This window comes from Stegostoma tigrinum (genome assembly GCF_030684315.1).
Source record: "Stegostoma tigrinum isolate sSteTig4 chromosome 35 unlocalized genomic scaffold, sSteTig4.hap1 SUPER_35_unloc_1, whole genome shotgun sequence".
Classification (NCBI taxonomy): domain Eukaryota; kingdom Metazoa; phylum Chordata; class Chondrichthyes; order Orectolobiformes; family Stegostomatidae; genus Stegostoma; species Stegostoma tigrinum.
The window spans coordinates 174778-185482 of NW_026728047.1; positions in this window are offsets into that span (position 1 = coordinate 174778).

A 10705-nucleotide genomic window follows, 5' to 3' on the forward strand; every position below is an offset into this window, starting at 1 on the left:
AGAGGGGCTGAAACAGATGGCGAGAAACAGAGGGGCTGAAACAGAGGGCGAGAAACAGAGGGGCTGAAAAAGAGGGGCTGAAACAGAGGGCGAGAAACAGAGGGGCTGAAACAGAGGGGCTGAAACAGAGGGGTGAAACAGAGGGCGAGAAACAGAGGGGCTGATACAGAGGGGCTGAAACACAGGGGCTGAAACAGAGGGCGAGAAACAGAGGGCGAGAAACAGAGGGGCTGAAACAGAGGGCGAGAAACAGAGGGGCTGAAACAGAGGGGCTGAAACAGAGGATCTGAAAAAGAGGGCGAGAAACAGAGGGGCTGAAACAGAGGGGCTGAAACAGAGAGGCTGAAACAAAGGGCGAGAAACAGAGGGCGAGAAACAGAGGGGCTAAAACAGAGCGCGTCAAACAGAGGGGTGAAACAGAGGGGCTGAAACAGAGGGGCGGAAACAGAGGGGCTGAAACAGATGGCGAGAAACAGAGGGTGAGAAACAGAGGGGCTGAAACAGAGGGGCTGAAACAGAGGGGCTGAAACAGAGGGCGAGAAACAGAGGGGCTGAAACAGAGGGCGAGAAACAGAGTGGCTGAAACAGAGGGGCTGAAACACAGGGGCTGAAACAGAGGGGCTGAAACAGAGGGTGAGAAACATAGGGCGAGAAACAGAGGGGCTGAAACAGAGGGGCTGAAACAGAGGGGCTGAAACAGAGGCCGAGAAACAGAGGGCGAGAAACAGAGGGGCTGAAACAGAGGGCGAGAAACAGAGTGGCTGAAACAGAGGGGCTGAAACAGAGGGGTTGAAACAGAGGGGCTGAAACTGAGGGGCTGAAACAGAGGGATTGAAACACAGGGACTGAAACAGAGGCCTGAAACAGAGGGCGAAAAACATGGGCCGAGAAACAGACGGGCTGAAACATAGGGGCTGAAACAGAGGGGCTGAAATAGAGGGGCTTTAACAGCGGTGCTGAAACAAAGGGGCTGAAACAGAGGGGCTGAAACAGAGGGCGACAAACAGAGGGGCTGAAACAGAGGGGCTGAATCAGAGGGGCTGAAACAGAGGGCCTGAAACAGACGGCGAGAAACAGAGGGGGTGAAACTGAGGGGCTGAAACAGAGGGGCTGAAACAGAGGGGCTGAAACAGAGGGCGACAAACAGAGGGCGAGAAACAGAGGGGCTGAAACAGAGGGCGAGAGCCAGAGGGGCTGAAACAGAGGGCGAGAAACAGAGTGGCTGAAACAGAGGGGCTGAAACAGAGGGGCAGAAACAGAGGGGCTGACACAGAGGGGCTGAAACAGAGGGCGAGAAACAGAGGGCGAGAAACAGAGGGCGGGAAACAGAGGGGCTGAAACAGAGGGGCTGAAACAGAGGGCAAGAAACGGAGGTGCTGAAATAGAGGGGCTGAAACAGAGGTGCTGAAACAGAGGGGCTGAAACAGAGGGCCTGAAACAGAGGGGCTGAAACAGAGGGGCTGAAACAGAGGGGCTGAAAAGGTGGGCGAGAAACAGAGGGGGCGAAACAGAGGGGATGAAACTGAGGGGCTGAAACAGAGGGCGAGAAACAGAGCGCGAGAAACAGAGGGACTGAAACACAGGGACTGAAACAGAGGGGCTGAAACAGAGGGCGAGAAACATAGGTCGAGAAACAGAGGGGCTGAAACAGAGGGGCTGAAACAGGGTGGCTGAAACAGAGGGGCTGAAATAGAGGGGCTGAAACAGAGGTGCTGAAACAGAGGGGCTGAAACAGAGGGGCTGAAACAGAGGGCGACAAACAGAGGGGCTGAAACAGAGGGGCTGAAACAGAGGGGCTGAAACAGAGGGGCTGAAACAGAGGGGCTGAAACAGATGGCGAGAAACAGAGGGTCTGAAACAGAGGGGCTGAAACAGAGGGGCTGAAACAGAGGGCGAGAAACAGAGGGGCTGAAAAAGAGGGGCTGAAACAGAGGGCGAGAAACAGAGGGGCTGAAACAGAGGGGCTGAAACAGAGGGGTGAAACAGAGGGCGAGAAACAGAGGGGCTGAAACAGAGGGGCTGAAACACAGGGGCTGAAACAGAGGGCGAGAAACAGAGGGCGAGAAACAGAGGGGCTGAAACAGAGGGCGAGAAACAGAGGGGCTGAAACAGAGGGGCTGAAACAGAGGATCTGAAAAAGAGGGCGAGAAACAGAGGGGCTGAAACAGAGGGGCTGAAACAGAGGGGCTGAAAGAAAGGGCGAGAAACAGAGGGCGAGAAACATAGGGGCTATAACAGAGCGCGACAAACAGAGGGGTGAAACAGAGGGGCTGAAACAGAGGGGCGGAAACAGAGGGGCTGAAACAGATGGCGAGAAACAGAGGGGCTGAAACAGAGGGGCTGAAACAGAGGGGCTGAAACAGAGGGGCTGAAACAGAGGGCGAGAAACAGAGGGGCTGAAACAGAGGGCGAGAAACAGAGTGGCTGAAACAGAGGGGCTGAAACACAGGGGCTGAAACAGAGGGGCTGAAACAGAGGGTGAGAAACATAGGGCGAGAAACAGAGGGGCTGAAACAGAGGGGCTGAAACAGAGGGGCTGAAACAGAGGCCGAGAAACAGAGGGCGAGAAACAGAGGGGCTGAAACAGAGGGCGAGAAACAGAGTGGCTGAAACAGAGGGGCTGAAACAGAGGGGTTGAAACAGAGGGGCTGAAACTGAGGGGCTGAAACAGAGGGATTGAAACACAGGGACTGAAACAGAGGCCTGAAACAGAGGGCGAAAAACATGGGCCGAGAAACAGAGGGGCTGAAACATAGGGGCTGAAACAGAGGGGCTGAAATAGAGGGGCTTTAACAGCGGTGCTGAAACAGAGGGGCTGAAACAGAGGGGCTGAAACAGAGGGCGACAAACAGAGGGGCTGAAACAGAGGGGCTGAATCAGAGGGGCTGAAACAGAGGGGCTGAAACAGAGGGCGAGAAACAGAGGGGGTGAAACTGAGGGGCTGAAACAGAGGGGCTGAAACAGAGGGGCTGAAACAGAGGGCGACAAACAGAGGGCGAGAAACAGAGGGGCTGAAACAGAGGGCGAGAACCAGAGGGGCTGAAACAGAGGGCGAGAAACAGAGTGGCTGAAACAGAGGGGCTGAAACAGAGGGGCTGAAAAAGAGGATCTGAAAAAGAGGGCGAGAAACACAGGGGCTGAAACAGAGGGGCTGAAACAGAGGGGCTGATACAGAGGGCGAGAAACAGAGGGCGAACAACAGAGGGGCTGAAACAGAGGGTCTGAAACCGAGGGTCTGAAACAGAGGGCGAGAAACAGAGGGGCTGAAACAGAGGGGCTGAAACACAGGGGCTGAAACACAGGGGCTGAAACAGAGGGCGAGAAACAGAGGGGCTGAAACAGAGAGGCTGAAACAGAGGGGCTGAAACAGAGGGCGAGAAACGGAGGGCGAGAAACAGAGGGGCTGAAACAGAGGGGCTGAAACCGAGGGGCTGAAACAGAGGGCGAGAAACAGAGGCGCTGAAACAGAGGGGCTGAAACAGAGGGGCTGAAACACAGGGGCTGAAACAGAGGGCGTGAAACAGAGGGCGAGAAACAGAGGGGCTGAAACAGAGGGGCTGAGACAGAGGGCGAGAAACAGAGGGCGAGAAACAGAGGGGCTGAAACAGACGGGCTGAAACAGAGGGGCTGAAACACAGGGGCTGAAACAGAGGGGCTGAAACAGAGGGCGAGAAACAGAGGGTGAGAAACAGAGGGGCTGAAACAGCGGGGCTGTAACGCAGTGGCTGACACAGAAGGGCTGAAACAGAGGGCGAGCAACAGAGGGCGAGAAACAGAGTGGCTGAAACAGAGGGGCTGAAACAGAGGGCCTGAAACCGAGAGGCTGAAACAGAGGGCGAGAAACAGAGGAGCTGAAACAGAGGGGGGGAAACAGAGGGCGAGAAACAGAGGGGCTGAAACAGAGGGGCTGAAACAGAGGGGCTGAAACAGAGGGCGAGAAACAGAGGGGCTGAAACAGAGGGGCTGAAACAGAGGGGCTGAAACAGAGGGCGAGAAACAGAGGGCGAGAAACAGAGGGGCTGAAACAGAGGTGCTGAAACAGAGGGGCTGAAATAGAGGGGCTGAAACAGAGGTGCTGAAACAGAGGGGCTGAAACAGAGGGGCTGAAACAGAGGGCGACAAACAGAGGGGCTGAAACAGAGGGGCTGAAACAGAGGGGCTGAAACAGAGGGGCTGAAACAGAGGGGCTGAAACAGATGGCGAGAAACAGAGGGGGTGAAACAGAGGGGCTGAAACAGAGGGGCTGAAACAGAGGGCGAGAAACAGAGGGGCTGAAACAGAGGGGCTGAAACAGAGGGGTGAAACAGCGGGCGTGAAACAGAGGGGCTGAAACAGAGGGGCTGAAACACAGGGGCTGAAACAGAGGGCGAGAAACAGAGGGCGAGAAACAGAGGGGCTGAAACAGAGGGCGAGAAACAGAGGGGCTGAAACAGAGGGGCTGAAACAGAGGATCTGAAAAAGAGGGCGAGAAACAGAGGGGCTGAAACAGAGGGGCTGAAACAGAGGGGCTGAAACAAAGGGCGAGAAACAGAGGGCGAGAAACAGAGGGGCTAAAACAGAGGGGCTGAAACCGAGGGGCTGAAACAGAGGGCGAGAAACAGAGGCGCTGAAACAGAGGGGCTGAAACAGAGGGGCTGAAACACAGGGGCTGAAACAGAGGGCGTGAAACAGAGGGCGAGAAACAGAGGGGCTGAAACAGAGGGGCTGAGACAGAGGGCGAGAAACAGAGGGCGAGAAACAGAGGGGCTGAAACAGACGGGCTGAAACAGAGGGGCTGAAACACAGGGGCTGAAACAGAGGGGCTGAAACAGAGGGCGAGAAACAGAGGGTGAGAAACAGAGGGGCTGAAACAGAGGGGCTGTAACGCAGTGGCTGACACAGAAGGGCTGAAACAGAGGGCGAGCAACAGAGGGCGAGAAACAGAGTGGCTGAAACAGAGGGGCTGAAACAGAGGGCCTGAAACCGAGAGGCTGAAACAGAGGGCGAGAAACAGTTGAGCTGAAACAGAGGGGGGGAAACAGAGGGCGAGAAACAGAGGGGCTGAAACAGAGGGGCTGAAACAGAGGGGCTGAAACAGAGGGCGAGAAACAGAGGGGCTGAAACAGAGGGGCTGAAACAGAGGGGCTGAAACAGAGGGCGAGAAACAGAGGGCGAGAAACAGAGGGGCTGAAACAGAGGTGCTGAAACAGAGGGGCTGAAATAGAGGGGCTGAAACAGAGGTGCTGAAACAGAGGGGCTGAAACAGAGGGGCTGAAACAGAGGGCGACAAACAGAGGGGCTGAAACAGAGGGGCTGAAACAGAGGGGCTGAAACAGAGGGGCTGAAACAGAGGGGCTGAAACAGATGGCGAGAAACAGAGGGGGTGAAACAGAGGGGCTGAAACAGAGGGGCTGAAACAGAGGGCGAGAAACAGAGGGGCTGAAACAGAGGGGCTGAAACAGAGGGGTGAAACAGAGGGCGTGAAACAGAGGGGCTGAAACAGAGGGGCTGAAACACAGGGGCTGAAACAGAGGGCGAGAAACAGAGGGCGAGAAACAGAGGGGCTGAAACAGAGGGCGAGAAACAGAGGGGCTGAAACAGAGGGGCTGAAACAGAGGATCTGAAAAAGAGGGCGAGAAACAGAGGGGCTGAAACAGAGGGGCTGAAACAGAGGGGCTGAAACAAAGGGCGAGAAACAGAGGGCGAGAAACAGAGGGGCTAAAACAGAGCGCGACAAACAGAGGGTTGAAACAGAGGGGCTGAAACAGAGGGGCGGAAACAGAGGGGCTGAAACAGATGGCGAGAAACAGAGGGGCTGAAACAGAGGGGCTGAAACAGAGGGGCTGAAACAGAGGGGCTGAAACAGAGGGCGAGAAACAGAGGGGCTGAAACAGAGGGCGAGAAACAGAGTGGCTGAAACAGAGGGGCTGAAACACAGGGGCTGAAACAGAGGGGCTGAAACAGAGGGTGAGAAACATAGGGCGAGAAACAGAGGGGCTGAAACAGAGGGGCTGAAACAGAGGGGCTGAAACAGAGGCCGAGAAACAGAGGGCGAGAAACAGAGGGGCTGAAACAGAGGGCGAGAAACAGAGTGGCTGAAACAGAGGGGCTGAAACAGAGGGGTTGAAACAGAGGGGCTGAAACTGAGGGGCTGAAACAGAGGGATTGAAACACAGGGACTGAAACAGAGGCCTGAAACAGAGGGCGAAAAACATGGGCCGAGAAACAGAGGGGCTGAAACATAGGGGCTGAAACAGAGGGGCTGAAATAGACGGGCTTTAACAGCGGTGCTGAAACAGAGGGGCTGAAACAGAGGGGCTGAAACAGAGGGCGACAAACAGAGGGGCTGAAACAGAGGGGCTGAATCAGAGGGGCTGAAACAGAGGGGCTGAAACAGACGGCGAGAAACAGAGGGGGTGAAACTGAGGGGCTGAAACAGAGGGGCTGAAACAGAGGGGCTGAAACAGAGGGCGACAAACAGAGGGCGAGAAACAGAGGGGCTGAAACAGAGGGCGAGAGCCAGAGGGGCTGAAACAGAGGGCGAGAAACAGAGTGGCTGAAACAGAGGGGCTGAAACAGAGGGGCTGAAACAGAGGATCTGAAAAAGAGGGCGAGAAACACAGGGGCTGAAACAGAGGGGCTGAAACAGAGGGGCTGATACAGAGGGCGAGAAACAGAGGGCGAACAACAGAGGGGCTGAAACAGAGGGTCTGAAACCGAGGGTCTGAAACAGAGGGCGAGAAACAGAGGGGCTGAAACAGAGGGGCTGAAACACAGGGGCTGAAACACAGGGGCTGAAACAGAGGGCGAGAAACAGAGGGGCTGAAACAGAGAGGCTGAAACAGAGGGGCTGAAACAGAGGGCGAGAAACGGAGGGCGAGAAACAGAGGGGCTGAAACAGAGGGGCTGAAACCGAGGGGCTGAAACAGAGGGCGAGAAACAGAGGCGCTGAAACAGAGGGGCTGAAACAGAGGGGCTGAAACACAGGGGCTGAAACAGAGGGCGTGAAACAGAGGGCGAGAAACAGAGGGGCTGAAACAGAGGGGCTGAGACAGAGGGCGAGAAACAGAGGGCGAGAAACAGAGGGGCTGAAACAGACGGGCTGAAACAGAGGGGCTGAAACACAGGGGCTGAAACAGAGGGGCTGAAACAGAGGGCGAGAAACAGAGGGTGAGAAACAGAGGGGCTGAAACAGAGGGGCTGTAACGGAGTGGCTGACACAGAAGGGCTGAAACAGAGGGCGAGCAACAGAGGGCGAGAAACAGAGTGGCTGAAACAGAGGGGCTGAAACAGAGGGCCTGAAACCGAGAGGCTGAAACAGAGGGCGAGAAACAGAGGAGCTGAAACAGAGGGGGGGAAACAGAGGGCGAGAAACAGAGGGGCTGAAACAGAGGGGCTGAAACAGAGGGGCTGAAACAGAGGGCGAGAAACAGAGGGGCTGAAACAGAGGGGCTGAAACAGAGGGGCTGAAACAGAGGGCGAGAAACAGAGGGCGAGAAACAGAGGGGCTGAAACAGAGGGCGAGAACCAGAGGGGCTGAAACAGAGGGCGAGAAACAGAGTGGCTGAAACAGAGGGGCTGAAACAGTGGGGCTGAAACAGAGGGGCTGAAACAGAGGATCTGAAAAAGAGGGCGAGAAACACAGGGGCTGAAACAGAGGGGCTGAAACAGAGGGGCTGATACAGAGGGCGAGAAACAGAGGGCGAACAACAGAGGGGCTGAAACAGAGGGTCTGAAACCGAGGGGCTGAAACAGAGGGCGAGAAACAGAGGGGCTGAAACAGAGGGGCTGAAACACAGGGGCTGAAACACAGGGGCTGAAACAGAGGGCGAGAAACAGAGGGGCTGAAACAGAGAGGCTGAAACAGAGGGGCTGAAACAGAGGGCGAGAAACAGAGGGCGAGAAACAGAGGGGCTGAAACAGAGGGGCTGAAACCGAGGGGCTGAAACAGAGGGCGAGAAACAGAGGCGCTGAAACTGAGGGGCAGAAACAGAGGGCGAGAAACACAGGGGCTGAAACAGAGGGGGGGAAACAGAGGGCGAGAAACAGAGGGGCTGAAACAGAGGGGCTGAAACAGAGGGGCTGAAACAGAGGGCGAGAAACAGAGGGGCTGAAACAGAGGGGCTGAAACAGAGGGGCTGAAACAGAGGGCGAGAAACAGAGGGCGAGAAACAGAGGGGCTGAAACAGAGGGCGAGAACCAGAGGGGCTGAAACAGAGGGCGAGAAACAGAGTGGCTGAAACAGAGGGGCTGAAACAAAGGGCGAGAAACAGAGGGCGAGAAACAGAGGGGCTAAAACAGAGGGGCTGAAACCGAGGGGCTGAAACAGAGGGCGAGAAACAGAGGCGCTGAAACAGAGGGGCTGAAACAGAGGGGCTGAAACACAGGGGCTGAAACAGAGGGCGTGAAACAGAGGGCGAGAAACAGAGGGGCTGAAACAGAGGGGCTGAGACAGAGGGCGAGAAACAGAGGGCGAGAAACAGAGGGGCTGAAACAGACGGGCTGAAACAGAGGGGCTGAAACACAGGGGCTGAAACAGAGGGGCTGAAACAGAGGGCGAGAAACAGAGGGTGAGAAACAGAGGGGCTGAAACAGAGGGGCTGTAACGCAGTGGCTGACACAGAAGGGCTGAAACAGAGGGCGAGCAACAGAGGGCGAGAAACAGAGTGGCTGAAACAGAGGGGCTGAAACAGAGGGCCTGAAACCGAGAGGCTGAAACAGAGGGCGAGAAACAGTTGAGCTGAAACAGAGGGGGGGAAACAGAGGGCGAGAAACAGAGGGGCTGAAACAGAGGGGCTGAAACAGAGGGGCTGAAACAGAGGGCGAGAAACAGAGGGGCTGAAACAGAGGGGCTGAAACAGAGGGGCTGAAACAGAGGGCGAGAAACAGAGGGCGAGAAACAGAGGGGCTGAAACAGAGGTGCTGAAACAGAGGGGCTGAAATAGAGGGGCTGAAACAGAGGTGCTGAAACAGAGGGGCTGAAACAGAGGGGCTGAAACAGAGGGCGACAAACAGAGGGGCTGAAACAGAGGGGCTGAAACAGAGGGGCTGAAACAGAGGGGCTGAAACAGAGGGGCTGAAACAGATGGCGAGAAACAGAGGGGGTGAAACAGAGGGGCTGAAACAGAGGGGCTGAAACAGAGGGCGAGAAACAGAGGGGCTGAAACAGAGGGGCTGAAACAGAGGGGTGAAACAGAGGGCGTGAAACAGAGGGGCTGAAACAGAGGGGCTGAAACACAGGGGCTGAAACAGAGGGCGAGAAACAGAGGGCGAGAAACAGAGGGGCTGAAACAGAGGGCGAGAAACAGAGGGGCTGAAACAGAGGGGCTGAAACAGAGGATCTGAAAAAGAGGGCGAGAAACAGAGGGGCTGAAACAGAGGGGCTGAAACAGAGGGGCTGAAACAAAGGGCGAGAAACAGAGGGCGAGAAACAGAGGGGCTAAAACAGAGCGCGACAAACAGAGGGTTGAAACAGAGGGGCTGAAACAGAGGGGCGGAAACAGAGGGGCTGAAACAGATGGCGAGAAACAGAGGGGCTGAAACAGAGGGGCTGAAACAGAGGGGCTGAAACAGAGGGGCTGAAACAGAGGGCGAGAAACAGAGGGGCTGAAACAGAGGGCGAGAAACAGAGTGGCTGAAACAGAGGGGCTGAAACACAGGGGCTGAAACAGAGGGGCTGAAACAGAGGGTGAGAAACATAGGGCGAGAAACAGAGGGGCTGAAACAGAGGGGCTGAAACAGAGGGGCTGAAACAGAGGCCGAGAAACAGAGGGCGAGAAACAGAGGGGCTGAAACAGAGGGCGAGAAACAGAGTGGCTGAAACAGAGGGGCTGAAACAGAGGGGTTGAAACAGAGGGGCTGAAACTGAGGGGCTGAAACAGAGGGATTGAAACACAGGGACTGAAACAGAGGCCTGAAACAGAGGGCGAAAAACATGGGCCGAGAAACAGAGGGGCTGAAACATAGGGGCTGAAACAGAGGGGCTGAAATAGACGGGCTTTAACAGCGGTGCTGAAACAGAGGGGCTGAAACAGAGGGGCTGAAACAGAGGGCGACAAACAGAGGGGCTGAAACAGAGGGGCTGAATCAGAGGGGCTGAAACAGAGGGGCTGAAACAGACGGCGAGAAACAGAGGGGGTGAAACTGAGGGGCTGAAACAGAGGGGCTGAAACAGAGGGGCTGAAACAGAGGGCGACAAACAGAGGGCGAGAAACAGAGGGGCTGAAACAGAGGGCGAGAGCCAGAGGGGCTGAAACAGAGGGCGAGAAACAGAGTGGCTGAAACAGAGGGGCTGAAACAGAGGGGCTGAAACAGAGGATCTGAAAAAGAGGGCGAGAAACACAGGGGCTGAAACAGAGGGGCTGAAACAGAGGGGCTGATACAGAGGGCGAGAAACAGAGGGCGAACAACAGAGGGGCTGAAACAGAGGGTCTGAAACCGAGGGTCTGAAACAGAGGGCGAGAAACAGAGGGGCTGAAACAGAGGGGCTGAAACACAGGGGCTGAAACACAGGGGCTGAAACAGAGGGCGAGAAACAGAGGGGCTGAAACAGAGAGGCTGAAACAGAGGGGCTGAAACAGAGGGCGAGAAACGGAGGGCGAGAAACAGAGGGGCTGAAACAGAGGGGCTGAAACCGAGGGGCTGAAACAGAGGGCGAGAAACAGAGGCGCTGAAACAGAGGGGCTGAAACAGAGGGGCTGAAACACAGGGGCTGAAACAGAGGGCG